The sequence below is a fragment of the Chlorocebus sabaeus genome, chromosome 23 (assembly GCF_047675955.1).
Source record: "Chlorocebus sabaeus isolate Y175 chromosome 23, mChlSab1.0.hap1, whole genome shotgun sequence".
In the NCBI taxonomy this organism is placed as follows: domain Eukaryota; kingdom Metazoa; phylum Chordata; class Mammalia; order Primates; family Cercopithecidae; genus Chlorocebus; species Chlorocebus sabaeus.
Genome location: NC_132926.1, coordinates 53,906,203 through 53,921,271, shown reverse-complemented (window position 1 = coordinate 53,921,271; position 15,069 = coordinate 53,906,203). Strand labels below are relative to the sequence as shown.

Below are 15,069 nucleotides of genomic sequence, written 5' to 3'. Positions count from 1 at the left end.
ATGAGGAAAAGGAAGTAATATAGAAAGTTTGAGAAATAGGGAAGGTAACTTAAGTACCTCAAACCCTTAACCTTTTTGCATTTGTGTACATTTTTAAACTAAAATTTTGTATCCTACTCTCCCTCTCTAGCATTAAGTAACATTTGCAAATAATCAGTTTCATATACCACCTATAGAATATTCATATAATTATAATACTTTAAAGTATATGTACCATAGCTTGCCATTTCATGCTCTTTGTACACTTTTTAGTCCATTTACATTTATTGTGATTTGGTTGTAATTAGGCCTGACATCATGTTGTTTCCTATTACCTGTTTTTTGTTTCTCAAATTCTTCTTTCCTGCCATTTTTTTGTGCTAAGATTTTTTGGCATTTCATTTAATTCTTCTATTGAATGTCTAGTTATGTATCTTTGCATTATTTTTTGGTGGTTATTCTACTTTGAATATTGAATTTCTTCAGCTGAAATATAGGAATTTTAAAACACAGTACTTTGTCTTAGTGCTCTTGTCATCTAGATGATAAATATGTTGTATTTGTTGCTTTCAACAGTTACATGGCTTTAAAAAACAGAGAAGAGAAAAAATATGTATGGTTTTAAAATATTTTCATTTATATTCATTCTTTATTTATCAGACTGCTTTCCTTCGTTGGGCACTTCTTGTAATGGAGGTCAGTTGGCAACAAGTTCTCTTAGTTTTTGTTTATCTAAACATGTCTTTATTTTACTGGTGTTTTGAAGGATAGCTTTGCTGGTTATAGACTTCTTAGTTGACAGCTTTCTTCTTTCAGCCGTTTGGTATGCCATTTCAATGTCTTCTGACCTTTGGTGTTTCTGGTAAGAAGTCAGCCAACTGTGTAAGATGTTATTTTTCTCATTGCTTTCCAGATTTTCTCTTTACCTTTGGCTTTCAGCAGTTTGTGCCTCAAGAGTTTTTCTTTTTGTGTATCCTTTGTCGGTTTGTTAAGTTTCTTGAATCTGTAAGTTGATATTTTTAACTTTTACTCCTTCTGCCATTTCCATTCTGCTATTAAGTCCACCTAGTGAATTTTTCATTTCAAATTTTTTTTTTCATGAATTTCTTTAAAAATTTATTCCAGGTCTAGAATTTCTAACTCTTAAAATATAGTTTTCATTTCTCTATTAGATTCTATCTCTGTTACTCATTGATATATTTACCTTTGCTTTTGTTTAACTGTTATTACAGTTATTTTTGGAGTCTTTGTCTCCTGAATTTAACATGTGGGCCACATGGAGGTAATTTCTAATGACTGCTTGTTTTTTTTTTTTTTTTTCTTGAGTGTGTGTTACATTTTCCTGTTTATTTGGATGTCTAGCAGTTTTTTGGATGGAAACTGGCCATGCAGATACCACATTATATTTGACTTTGGGTTTTGGGGTTGGTTTTTAAAAATATTCTTCTGAAGATTATTGTTGTTAGGTGTTTGTTTTTTTTTTTTTTTTTCCTAAAAGGCACTTTATCTAGGCTCAAACTGCAGACTTTCCATCCCCATCCACTCCCCTCCCCACACAATAACTGATATCTCTGTTCTGTATTTTATGGTTTCCAGCTACTTATTTTTAGGTTGGCCCCTTGTGTAATTTGGTGGCCTACAGAGATTCGGGGGCTTACCCTTGCTATCATTCTACTTTTTCTAAGGATTTTCGCTTAATTTCCAATTCCTCTGTTGACTTTGGGCTCAATTTCCTGATATTTCAAGTTACTAGGACTTTACTCTCAGCCATTTAAGCTATCCACAGTTGAGAAAGGCTCTCAGTTAAAAAGCAGCAAAGTCAGGGATCTGACAAAGTGCAGCTACATGTATCATGAGTATTTTCTTTCCTGTCTTTGCTTCTTTTTCATTTACTCTGGTTTCTTTTCCATCCACATACAGTCATATGTTGCTGACAACTGGGATACTTTAGAGAAATACATGATTAGGTGATTTTGTCATTATGTGTAATGATACAAACCTAGAGAGCATATTCTACTACACACCTAGGCTATATGGTATAGCCTATTGCTTCTAGGCTACAAATTCGTACAGCATGTTACTGTACATGGTTGGAACATAATGATAAGTATTTACATATCCACACATATAAACCTAAACAGTAAAAATACAATGTAAAAAGTAAAATGGTACACCTGTGTAGGATACTTACTATTGAATGGAACTTGCAGGACTAGAAGTTACTCTGAGTGAGTGGTGAGTGAAAGTGAAGGCCTAACACATTACTGTACACTACTATAGACTTATAAACACTGTAAACTTAGGCTACATTAAATTTATTTAAAAATATATTTTGCAATAATAAATTAACCTCAGCTTGTTTTAACTTTTTACTTTATAAACTTTTAGATTGCTTAAAACTTTTTGACGCTTTTATAATAACATTTGGCTTAAAACACAGACATATTGTACAAGTGTACAAGAATATTTTCTTTGTATCCTTATTCTATAAACCTTTTTCTATTTTTTAACATTTTAGTTTGTTTTCTTTTAAACATCTTTTTTTGTTAAAACGAAGACACAAGCATACACATTAGCCTAAGCCTATAAAGGTTCAAGATCATCCATATCACTGTCTTTCACCCCACACCTTGTCCCACTGGAAGGTCTTCAAGGACTATAATACATGGAGCTGTCATTTCTTATAATAACAGTACATATTCCTTCTTCTGGAATACCTCCTGAAGGATCTGCCTGAGGCTGTTTTACGGTTATTATTTTTTTTAAGTAAGTAGAAGTAAGCTCTAAAACAATGATAAAAATTGTAAGTACATAAATCGGTAACATATTTATTATTGTTATCAAGTGTTATATACTGTGAATAATTATATCTGCTATGCTTTTGTATTACTGTCAGCTTAGTAGGTTTGTGTTACTCCAGCATCACCACAAACACGTGAGAAACGCATTGCACTATGCTCTTGCAATGGCTACCACATCAGTAGGAGAGGAATGTTTTAGCTCCATTATAATCTTATGGGACTATTGTATATGCAGTTCATTGTTGACAAACATTATTATGTAGCACTCGAGGGGATTTAACTCTTGGCATCTCTATTTAATAGTTTGTGGTACCTCTATGAAAAGGACTTCACCTCTGACCCTCAGTTTCCTTATATGAAAAATGGGAAAGGTGATAGAGCGAGGGTATCCTAATCTGAAATGCTCCAAAATCTTAAACTTTTTGAGTGCTTACATGGTGTGCAAAGGAACTGCACATTGGAGCATTTTGAATTAGGGATGCTGAACTCCAGTAGGTGTAATGCAAATATTCCAAAATCTGAAAATATCTGGAATTTGAAACACTTCTGGTCCCATGCAAAAAGGACAAGGGATACCCAACCAGTATTCATAGTGAGAAGTATCATAAATTCCTGTGAGAAATACATGAAAAATCAAGTGTATCTTATCTATCCAGGTGTATACTAAAATGTAGTTTTTAATTACATGGTTTTTCATACATACTGCTTTTCCAGTGTTTTACCCATTTATGATGCTACTAGACATGTACTTCTCTATCTTCTTATCAACTTTTGGTTCATCTTTAAAATAGTTTGAAATATAAATTGCACAGTTATTCACTGATACTGGAAGGTATAAGTTTTCTGGTAACTCTAATTAAAATGTTTTCAAGCCTTTAGTTTATTGACATTAGCAAGTTGTGTGGGATTTGAAGCAATGCTATTTCTAATGCATTCTGTTGTAACTCAGTCTTGAATGGTTAGTAAAGAACATGATGGGCTAGGTAGAGGACTGAATTCTTTGTAATCAGCAGTTCTGACTTGGTTCATTGTAAAGTCACATGGTCACACCATCCACTTTTATCTGTGGCACTTGAGTTTTGAGCTTTGCATTAATACCACTGGATATTAATAGCGCATTGTTAACCAGAGGAGATTGGATTCCTGTAAAACAATACTTTGTTTTGAAAGAGTAGTCTGTATGGGGAGCATTACACTGAATACACCAATCACCGACAGCACGGATAGGAAATGTTGGTAGCTTTGGGATGATATAATTGGCCAGCACTTGATTAAAACAAAAATTGTTAGAACAATTGTTAGAATAAACCCAGCCACTTTGGGGTCGAAATTTGCATATGTATGCACATATTTTTAGTTGCTAAATCAGCTCTGATTCATGATAGTAATTTAACACTGACTTACCTTAGTATTAAGCAGATGCTGTTAAACCATATAAGAAATTTTGATCTTTAAATATCTTTAATAACATTTTAATTCAGAAGTTTGTAGGGTGTAAATAAATAGCATTTTTTGGTGGACTTTAACATTTTTGAAATATAATTTTGGGTTTATTTAAATCAACAATAAGCTACTTGTCAAGAAAGTAATACATTTTTGTATGTTAACAGTGCCCTAAAATAAAGATCCCCACTCCGCTGGCTGTCATTAACCATTATTTAATTTGCTGAAATAATGCTGGGCGCTGAAGTTTTGTTTCTGTTCTCAGACTAGGCAATCTTATATTAACCCTAGACATTCCTTTTGTAAAGTGTGTATCAGTGCCACTAAGGCAAATAGGACAGAGTTTATCATTTATTAAATTTTTAGTATCAGAGAAGTTGTGAAACATTTCTAGTACTGTGACCATTGGTCGTTAAATCCACATTCTTGTGCTATACTCTGTTGAATCCTTTAACACCACCATGTGGAATGGTGATTTCATATTTGTATGCGAAAGTCCCTTTTTTAAAGTCTTTTAGAGGTAATCTTAAACTTTGTCAATATCAAATTATAAGAAGCTATGTAGTAGCATCTAGATTAGTAATGTTTTACAGTATTTATTTTTATGTATTTTTTTCAACATCCAGTTTTAAGCTCACAGTATGGGCAGTTGCAATAGGCAGCTGCAGTAGTAGATCACTTATTTGTTTATAATAACAGCTAAAATTTATTGAGCTCTAACTCTGTTGTCAGGCAGTGTACTAAACATTTAACACATTTTCTCAATGTTTTAAAAGTATTTTTTATTGTGGAATCTAAAAAGAACATAAAATATAAATGTATAACATAAGTTATCAAATGAACATCTATGTAATCACCACCCAGCTCAAGAAATAGAATGTTGCTGGCATCCTAGAAATTCTGTGTGCACCCCCTTCTAATTCCTCCACAAAATAGCCACTGCCCTGACTTATGGTGATCACTTCTTTGGGTATTGGTGTTACTGTTTTTTAAATGATTTTTGTTACCTTTATGTATTCCTGAAGACTATTAGTCTAGTTTTTCCTGCTTTAAAAATTTATGTAAATGGAATTGTCTAGCATATTTTCAATCTGACATCTTTTGTTCACTCTTAGTTTGTGACATTTATTTATACTGTGTCTTTTTGTAATTCACTCTTTTTTTTTTTTTTTCTTTTTTTGAGACAGTCTCACTCTGTTGCCCAGGCTAGAGTGCAGTGGTGTGACCACGGCTCAGTGCAGCCTCAACCTCCTGGGCTCAAGTGATCCTCTGGCCTCAGCCTCCCAAGTAGCTGGGACTACAGGCAGGTGCCACCATGCCTGGCTAACTTTTTTTTTTTTTTTTTTTTTTGGTATTTATTGAAATGGGGTTTTGCCTTGTTGCCCAAGCTGGTATTGAACTCCTGAGCTCAAGCAATCCATCAGTCTTGGCCTCCCAAAGTGCTGGGATTACAGGCATGAGCCACTGTGCCCACTCTGTAATTCATTCAATTGCTATTTATCTTCGACTGGATGAATATACTACAATTTCTTTATTCTGCAGTTAAGGATGTTTGTGATGTTTCTAGTTTTTGGCAGTTTTAAACAGTGCTGATATAAACGTTTTTATACAAGTATCTTGCTTCATAGAAGTATTGTATATCTCTAAGGATATGCTGAGGAGTAGAATTGCTGGGATAAAGGTATACATTTTTTCAACTTGAAAATATGTCCAAACTTTTCTTTCAAAATTGTTTTAACAGTTTGTATTCTCACCAGGAACATAGGAGAGTTTTTGTGTTCTGTACAATTATTGTATTTCCTCACTTTGTCTTCTCAGACAGTATGGAGTGGATAATATCCCCATTTCGCATATGTTGGAACTGAGAACCAGAGGGATTAAATAACTTGCCAAAGCACACATTGCTAATGAGTAGCAGAGCTGGGATTTGAGCCTATCTCTGACTTGAGAACAGACACTCATTTCACTCTACTCTTTCAGGACATTATTTGGAAAACAGATTCCTCATGAAAGCTCAATATTCATTTACCGTATCTTTGATAAAAATGACAGGAAAGATCTGTGCTGTTGTGGACCTTACATTTTAATACTTATTGAGGGAATGCATAGATTACAAAACACCAAGTACATAAAAAAGATAATTACAGAGTATGATATGTGTCACAAAGGAAATAAACGGGACTAAGAAGAAACAATATGTTAGGTGTTTTGGGAAGGAGAAGGCTGCCTTTAAACTAAGACCTAAAGGATGAGAAAGAGACAGCCATCTTCAAAGTGCATTTAACAGGCAGAGGGAAAGGCAAGCCAAAAGTCCCTCAGGAGAAAACACTTTAAAACCAGTATTTCAGCAAAAGAACATTATATCAAATTAAATATTTTAGTTAGAACCCTCAATTACCTAACTTAAAAGATGAGAGTTTGGTGGGGTATTATGAAATTCAAGGAAAATTAAATAGGAAAGTGGTCTATGGAAAAATACAGGAATGTCACTTCTATGACAGACTAATATTTGCCTTTTCTTTAATCATACCAAAATGTACTATGTGTGGTAACAACATATTTATGACAGATCAAAAGAATTCCTTGGGATAACATCATTTTTCAAGGCTTCGTGAAAAAGGCATGGATGCACAGGTAAACCCAGGGGCCCAGAGGTTGCAGTGGGAAAATATCTAAGGGAAGAAAGAACCTAGTTTGACCTGGAACATTGATTAAAAGGAGATGCTAGCTTGAGCAGCTAATGGGGATTGTTTAATTGGAAAAAAATCCTAGGTAATGTAGAAACCGAATGATTGGCCTATTTTACCTACCCTCTCTACCAGAATAGCCTCCAAATAAACTTCCAAAGTTAAATAACACAAAACTCTATCTAGTACACAATTTCATACTTAAAACATTTGCATCTGGGTGCGGTGGCTTATACCTGTAATCCTGGGACTTTGGGAGACCCAGGTGGGCGGATCACTTGAGGTCAGGAAAGTTTGAGACCAGCCAGGCCAACATGGTGAAACCTGTCTCTACTAAAAATACAAAATAAACCGTACGTGGTGGCAGGTGCCTGTAATCCCAGCTACTTGGGAGGCTGAGGTAGGAGAATCGCTGGAACCCAGGAGGCAGAGGTTGCAGTGAGCCAAGATTGCGCCATTGCACTCTAGCCTGGGCGTCAGAGCAAGACTGCATCTCAAAAAAAAAAAAAAAAAAAAGGTTTGCTTTCTCAGATGGATTTTCTGGACACTATAGCAATTCTTCTCTAAAGGTAGTCTGGTACAGCTGTTTGTAACAATCCTGTATAGCAGTTTCATAGATGCTGCATGCCCTGGGAGGTATTTCTACAAAGTACAGAATTTAAAAAATCTCCTCTGGAGCTGTCCAGTGCAGAACTTCTGCTGTCCTTTTTATGAGGACCATATTAGAAGCCCTTAGCTTCTGCAGAGTTGGGAACAAAGGAATGAGGGAAATAGATACCTAAAAATAGATACCTAAAATAGTTTACCTTGACTCATTATAATATGTGGAATTCTATCGTTTGGAAAATGGACTTAAGTGTTTTCAATGAAACCATCAGGAATTTAAAACTAGATCCAAAAAGAAAAATTATTTCCCTCTCCATTTTGACACAAGTCACTGTTTATAGTACACTGAGAAGTTCTTTTTATCTTTTGGTGAGGATTAGAGTAGTAAATGTAATGAAACATCCTAAGTGGTAAGATCAGTGTTTTATATCCAGGGCTGAAACTCACAAAAGAGGACTGAACCTAAGCCATCACTTATGATTTAACACATATACACGATATTTAAAGCTACGAGTCTGGTATGATAACCATAGAAAATAACAGCATGAGCAAGGGAGAGGGGTATAGGACCAAGTGCTAAAGGAACTCCTACCACTTAATTGCTGGGTAGAAGAGTGTGTTGTTTCAAGGAAGGGAGTGGCTAACAGTGTCAGATGCTACTGTAGTAGTTCAGTGAGACAGGGACTGAAAAATATACATTAGATTTAGCAGCCGAGAAGTCATTGGATGTCTTAATAAAACGATTTTGGTGTTGTGGTGAGGGGAAGCCAGGTTGGCTTGCATTTAAGAATGTGCTGCACTATTAGAAACTTTGGCTAGAGTCAGAGTGCAGTAAAAAGTTAACTGTGATTAAAGGAGAGGGAATGATCAAGTTGAGGTGGAAATTTGAATATACTAGGGAGAGAAGAGATCATCCTTAGTGTAAAAATTATCCTTTTCTCTACATCCTGCAAAGAAGTAATGACCGTGGACACCAGAGTTTCCATCTTTTTTTTTTTTGTATTTTCCACATACTCAGAAAACTGTTCAGCTTTCTGTGTTTTCTGTTTTTCTTTTCATCTGTTTGTATAGCTTCTTTACTAGCTTTTTATCCCTGGCTCCTCTCCTAGGTTCCAGTCATACATTTTTTAACTGCTGGATAGGACTCTAATTGTCCCATAGCTCCTCAAATTCAACATGTTCAACTGAATCTTTTCCTTTTTGATTACTGAAGGCCTAAATATCTGGATTTTCCATTCTCTCCTTTATCTCTTCCTTTCTTCCCCCTGTTTTTCTCTCTCCTACCGGTCCCTGCTGGGAGACTTCAAATATTCATAATGCTACTTTTTGAAAGATTATTTTCTGGAATAGTACTAAATTTGGTCAGCTTCGTTTAATATAACATTACCCATAAAATCATTTATGTTGCCAATTTCTACTGTTTATCCATTAGTGTGGAATATACAGTAAAAACCAAAAATCTATCGTTTTTGTGAAAATGGCAGGTGGAGTGAAGATTTTTATTTATGTACCTTTGTATCAGCATAATTTATAGTTCATAATTGCACACTTGAACCTCCTTGATTATATAGTTTTTATACTTTTTAAATTAAATTTTGTGTGTGTGTGTGAACCAAAGACCATACCTGCTAATTCTCTTATTTCTCTGAAATGAATTTAAAGAAACAAAAGATGTATCTTCCACTTTGGTTTCCTGGTATTTCAGGAAATTAATATAATTATGAACCCAATTGTATTATATTTAAGTCTACTAACTGAACTACAAATAAAAACAGTTATTTGCTTTTGACTTTTGAACTGTATTTTAGAGATAACTAAAACACTTTTAAAAATAGATCTGCCAGAAGATGATAGGGAAGATACATTTTTTATTTTGTGTGGACATACCTTTATTTTAAAATAAAATACTGGAAAATTTTACTTTGTTCTTATAACATAGTTGTGTGTAGTATGGTGGAAAGCTAGTTGCAAAATTATTGCTAGCTCTTCAACTTTGAGTTGGAATTCTGGTAAACACCCACAGCAAAAATTTTTGGATGCCTGCATACTTTTGCATTGTTAAAAAGACACCCACATGAAATCTTAGCCTTGGAAAAATTGGCGTACTAAGTACATACATCTTTAGTTTTCTTTTAACGTAGATGGAAAGAGAGATGCCTTTTTTGTGTATATTATAGACGTTATATTTTCTTGTAATACTTGGAGGTTATGTATTTTAAAGTCTACTTTCATTAAAAAACTGAAGATCACTATGTATTCTATGGTGAAAGCTAAGGAACTCCTCTTTAAAGTTCGTTGAATTAACTGGCAGACTTCCTTGTTCTGACTTTATTTGAATAATCGAACAGTTGAATCATCGATCCCTATTCAGAGTCATTTCTTATTATTTGGGATTGTCCCTGACTCTGCTGCCTGAAACACATTAAACAGTCGTAGAAGTACAGCTGAAGTGGGTTGTGACTGTAATTGAGCTCCACAGGCCCCTAGTCATATTTTTTTCTTTTACTGTTTATGCATACTTCTTATTTTTGAATTATACTTTAAGTTCTGGGATACATGTGCAGAACATGCAGTTTTGTTACATAGGTATACATGTGCCATGGTGGTTTGCTTCACCCATCAACTCATCACCTACATTAGGCATTTCTCCTAATGCTAACCTTCACCTACCCCTCCACCCCCCGATAGGCCCCAGTGTGTGATGCTCCCCTCCCTGTGTCCATGTGTTCTCATTGTTCATCTCCCACTTATGAGTGAGAACATGCAGTGTTTGGTTTTCTGTTCTTGTGATAGTTTGCTGAGAATGATGGTTTCCAGCTTCATTCATGTCCCTGCAAAGGACATGAACTCATCCTTTTTTATGGCTGCATAGTATTCTATGGTGTATATGTGCCACGTTTTCTTTATCCAGTCTATCATTGATGGAAATTTGGGTTGGATCCAAGACTTTGCTGTTCTGAATAGTGCTGCAGTAAACACATGTGTACATGTGTCTTTATAGTAGAATGATTTATAATCCTTTGAGTATATCCCCAGTAATGGGATTGCTGGGTCAAATGGTCTCTGGTTCTAGATCCTGGAGGAATCACCATACTGTCTTCCACAATGGTTGAACTAATTTACACTTTCACCAGCAGTGTAATTTCTCCACGTCCTCTTCAGCATCTGTTGTTTCCTGACTTTTTAATGATCATCATTCTAACTGGTATGAGATGGTATCTCATTGTGGTTTTGGTTTGCATTTGTCTAATGACCAGTGATGATGAGCATTTTTTCATATGTTTGTTGGCTGGTTTATGCATACTTCTAACAACTTCAACTTTAACCATTACTGGTTTCTATGTTCATACCAGCAAGCAGAAGAATAATAGGCATCTTCATTTTAGGTAGGAAGAGGGCTAACAATAGGCAGGTATATTTGCTGAAATGGGAAGTGACAGTTTGCAGTCTCATACAAAAGAAGAGTTGAGAAAAATGACCAGAAGTAGTCACTTCAAGAATTATATTGTGATCCAGCAATTCCTCTCCTAGGTGTATGCTCAAGATAAATGAAAACGTATTTTCACCCAAAAACTTTAGACAGATGTTCATGGCAGCATTATTCATAATAGCCAAAAAGTAGAACCAGCCCAAATGTCCAACTGATTAATTTTAAAAAAAAAGTGGCATATCCATACTATGGAATATTATCTGGCAATAAAAAGGAGTGAAGTACTGATACATGTTATAACATGAATGAACCCTGAAAACATGCTAAGTGAAAGAAGCCACACATAAAGCCCACATATTGTGTGAGTCCCTTTATATGAAATGTCAGAATAGGCAAATTCATAGAGACAGAAAATTGTTGGTGATTGGCAGAGCCTGAAGGAAGGGGAAATTGAGGTATTTCTTTTTGGGGTGATACAAATATTCCAAAGTTTATTGTAGTGATGCTGGGAATAAGAGTACAACTTTGTAGACACACTAAAAATGATGAACTTGTACACTTTAGTGAATTGTGTGATATTTGAGTTATATCTCAATAAAGCTTAATAAAGTTTAAAAACAATTGCAAATTTGGGGTAATTTTAAATTTTTATGGGGTTGGTTCCATTTTCCGTAAGCCTGGGGGCATCCTTTTTATAGTACAGTAAAATAATCATAGGTTGATAATCGTTATGAAACTGTGTGCTGTAAGGAAATATTTAATGTCTTTTAGGATCTCTTGAAAAATGTATGAACTACTGTCATAAATGTTTAACATTAAACTTCATATTTGAATTCCTGGTTATCTTAAAATGACTAATTTTCCATATATTTCACATAGCTGAAGTTATAGCCATGTCTATTAATGAAAACATGAGGATTAATTAAAAATTTAATTATTTTTCTCACCATTACAAAGCCCAGTTAAAATAATTTTCAAAAAATGTACTTAATTAAGTTCATCATTGTCCTGAGAAAGAGGAGCAGAGCGGTTCTTGGCCAGATCAGCAGAACTCCTGGCAACCCTCACCCAGGTGTGCCGGGGCACCGGCTGTGATTGTCCTGGGGTGGCGGAGACCCGTGCGCTTGCCTTGCATGCCAGGCAGCACCCTTTGGAGTCCCTGCGATCGGCTGGTGTGCCCCTGCCAAAGCCTCGGCTGCTTCTGTCCACTTCTTACACTTCTCCATTTATCCATAGATCATTTCGAGAGTCCATCTTGTAAATGTTTAGCATTTTGCTGCTCTATTGCTTCTTTCTGGGGACAGTTCCAGCACTCGCTGGGCGGAGAAAGGCAGCTGAGCCCAGAGAAGAGCGAAATATGGATACCCGGGCTAAAAGCAGACATCGTCCTTCCTACCCGCTATTTCTGTATTCAGACTGTGGATACATCAGGGAATAACTTCATGTCTTCTCCAGGAAAAAAGTCTTCCAGGTGAAAGTCTCAGCACCAGAGGGAGCAATTCACTGGAGTTAGAGTCCAGGTTTTAGACCAAAAGGATGGGTCCTTCATAGTAAGATACAGAATGTGTGCAAGCTACAAAAATCTAAAGGTGGAAGTTAAATTCCAAGGTCAACATGTGGCCAAATCCCCATGTATTTTAAAAGGGCCAGTTTGCCATGAGAATTGTGACTGTCCTTTGCAAAATAGTGCAGCCTGGCTACGGGAGATGAACTGCTCGCCCGGAAACCATTGCTTAGATTCAAAGAGATCTGGCACATTTCCCTACTGTGGATCCAGAAAAGATTGCAGTAGAAATCCCAAAAAGATTTGGACAGAGGAAGAACCTGTGTCACTACACCTTAAAAGGTAACAAAGTTTGTATCAAGACTCACGGTGAACATAGAGGTTTTAGAATTTTCATGGATGCCATACTACTTTCTTTGACTAGAAAGATGAAGATGCCAGATATGGAGTTCTTTGTTAATTTGGCAGACTGGCCTTTGCTTTGGAAAAAAAGAAATCCAGTTCAAACATCCATCCGATCGATGTGGCTCCATAGATTCCAGGGATATCGTGATGCCCACCTAAGACTTGACTGACTCTGTTCTCGAAACCATGGGCTGGGTAAGTCTGGATATGATGTCTGTACAAGCTAACATGGGTCCTCCCTGGGAAGAAACTCCACAGCTGTCTGAAGAGGGCAGGACAGTCACAAAGAGAGACTTGAGCTGGTTAAACTCAGTAGAAAACACCCGGAACTCATAGACGCTGCTTTCACCAACTTTTTCTTCTTTAAACATGATGAAAGCCTGTGTGGTCCCATTGTGAAACACATTTCATTTTTTGATTTCTTCAAGCATAAGTATCAAATATCTATGGCACCGTAGCAGCTTATCACCTGCCATGTTTACTAGTTAGTGACAGTGCTGTGCTGAAGCAAGACTCCATCTACTATGAATATTTTTACAGTGAGCTGCAGCCCTGGAAACACTACATTCCAGTTAAGAGCAACCTGAGCGATCTGCTAGAAAAACTTAAATGGGCAAAAGATGATGATGAAAAGGCCAAAAAGATAGCAAAAGCCAGACAAGAATTTGCAAGAAATAGTCTCATGGATGATAACGTATTCTGTTATTATTTCAAACTTTTCCATGAATATGCCAATTTACAAGTGAGTGAGCCCCAAATCTGAAAGGGCATGAAAAGGGTAGAACCACAGATGAAGAATGACCTCTTCCCTTGCACTTGCCACAGGAAAAAGACCAAAGATGAACTCTGATATGCAGAATAACTTCTATTAAAATAATGGTGCTCTGAAGACTCTTCTTAACTAAAAAGAATTTTTTTAAGTATTAATTCCGTGGACAATATAAAATCTGCTGTGTGATTATTTGCAGTATGAAGATACGTTTCTACTTATTACACAATAGTCTCATGACTGTACTTTACATTTTTAGAATTTTATAATAAAACCACCTTTATTAAAAATATATGTATATGCACAGTTATTGTATCTGGCTTATACTTCTATTGCTTCAAAAATCAAAGAATTAACAGTAATTAACATGTAAATATGGAATCTAAGAGCTAATCTAGATTGATAGTACTTTAATAAAGCATATAGCAATATTGCATTAAATGGAATTGAGTGAATCTATTTGGCTGACAGATGTTGGTTAAGGGAAAAGAGAGTTTCGATTACCATGTAGATTTTGTACTGTGGTAGCACAGAACTTGCTGCATCTCATTTCTGTTAAAAATATATGTATATATATGGAGAGAGAGAATTCACTAAAGGATGTGAAGTACTGAAAACATGTTTTAAAAATTTAGTTGGTTCTTCTGCATTTAAAGAACATCTGAAATATAGCCATATTATGTTCTCTACTGTTTAGATGTGGGTAGAGGAAGAACCACAGGATGGTGTTAGAGAGTTAATTCTAAACCCAGAACATCTATTTCCTAAACCATCTCCCCTTTCCTTTCATGACCTTTTTAAGGCTCAGTTACTGCTTTGAAAATGTGTCATATGTTGGGATAGAACAAACTCAAGAAGCACTGAAAGAGAAAGAGAAGTTAGAGAACAAAGAATTATGGAATCAGATGTGAAACTAAACACCTAAAAAGGAAACACTAGTTGTCAAATTCATTGTGTCAACCAGTACATATCTGAATCCGACAAAAACTACAAGGGAAAGCAATGAAGAGCACTGAGTCACTGCAGACGAGGAATGAGTAAAGAGAGGAGCTGTGAAGGAATCTTGATATCCATGGGATTCCTGCTGTCATGGACTATAAAAAAACCATATTCATTGGTGATGAAGAAGAGTTTTAAATTGTTAATGATGAAATTTCAGTTGTAGGACTGATGGCAACTAGGTGATATAAATTTGTGGCTTGAGAGATGAAGTCTGAATTGATCGACTTAGCTACCCTGTAATTAGCAAACAGGAATCGTTGTTTCCTCCAGACACTATGAAAAGTGTAGCTAGAATTTGGAATTATTAAAGTGGATTTACTGTCATGGGGTGACTTAAATTTTAAGAAATCTCAGTAATTAAGGTTTTCTTCTAGCTTATTGCTTTGTCCTTTCCTGGGGTAAAATATTTGGAAATGCTTGATTCTTGTAAATCTGTACTATGC

The 15,069-nt window shown here is 35.7% G+C and overlaps 1 protein-coding gene and 1 pseudogene across 2 annotated transcripts in view; both read left to right on the top strand.

Annotated features, from left to right (window-relative positions):
- Nucleotides 1–15,069, top strand: part of SLC12A2 (solute carrier family 12 member 2) — a 104,240-nt gene that overhangs the window by 14,369 nt on the left and 74,802 nt on the right. The gene's annotated exons all lie outside the window — the stretch shown is intronic.
- Nucleotides 9,412–13,818, top strand: LOC103244466 (protein O-glucosyltransferase 2 pseudogene; annotated as a pseudogene).